Source organism: Schistocerca gregaria, chromosome 5 (assembly GCF_023897955.1).
Source record: "Schistocerca gregaria isolate iqSchGreg1 chromosome 5, iqSchGreg1.2, whole genome shotgun sequence".
In the NCBI taxonomy this organism is placed as follows: domain Eukaryota; kingdom Metazoa; phylum Arthropoda; class Insecta; order Orthoptera; family Acrididae; genus Schistocerca; species Schistocerca gregaria.
The window spans coordinates 222,410,669-222,411,348 of record NC_064924.1 but is presented as its reverse complement, the minus strand read 5'-3'; the positions used below and the strand labels follow the sequence as shown (position 1 = coordinate 222,411,348).

The following is a 680-nucleotide window of genomic DNA, read 5'->3' as shown; positions in this document are numbered from 1 at the left end:
GTGAGTACCTCTCTGACGATTGCTCGGTCCTCAAGTTCTGTTTTCTCTTTAGATCGACCACTTCCTTCTCGACGCTGTGTTCGACCATGGTTCACTTAGTCGTGCTAACATCATCAAATAGGGACATTGCTCCGTTTCAAATGTCGAGCGATTCGTAGATTACTCCAACCGGTTTCTCGGAGCTCAACTACACCTCCTCTCTCAAACGCTGATACCTGCGCATATAGTCTACGCGCCTGTCTGTGTGGCGTAGTTACTGTCCAACTGAGTTCACGTAATGAAATTCGCAAAGAATTTATGTCATGAAATTTCCGGGCAGATTAAAACTGTGTGCCCGACCGAGACTCGAACTCGGGACCTTTGCCTTTCGAGGGCAAGTGCTCTACCATCTGAGCTACCGAAGCACGACTCACGCCCGGTACTCACAGCTTTACTTCTACATCTACATCTACATCCATACTCCGCAAGCTACCTGACGGTGTGTGGCGGAGGGTACCCTTAGTACCTCTATCGGTTCTCCCTTCTATTCCAGTCTCGTATTGTACGTGGAAAGAAGGATTGTCGGTATGCTTCTGTGTGGGCTCTAATCTCTCTGATTTTATCCTCATGGTCTCTTCGCGAGATATACGTAGGAGGGAGCAATATACTGCTTGACTCTTCGGTGAAGGTATGTTCTCGAA

The 680-nt window shown here is 48.1% G+C and overlaps 1 non-coding gene across 1 annotated transcript; it reads right to left on the bottom strand.

Moving 5' to 3' along the window:
• Positions 1–330: 330 nt before the first annotated feature.
• Positions 331–405, bottom strand: Trnas-cga (transfer RNA serine (anticodon CGA)). The gene has a single exon. It is a non-coding gene; the product is annotated as a tRNA-Ser (tRNA).
• Positions 406–680: the final 275 nt, after the last annotated feature.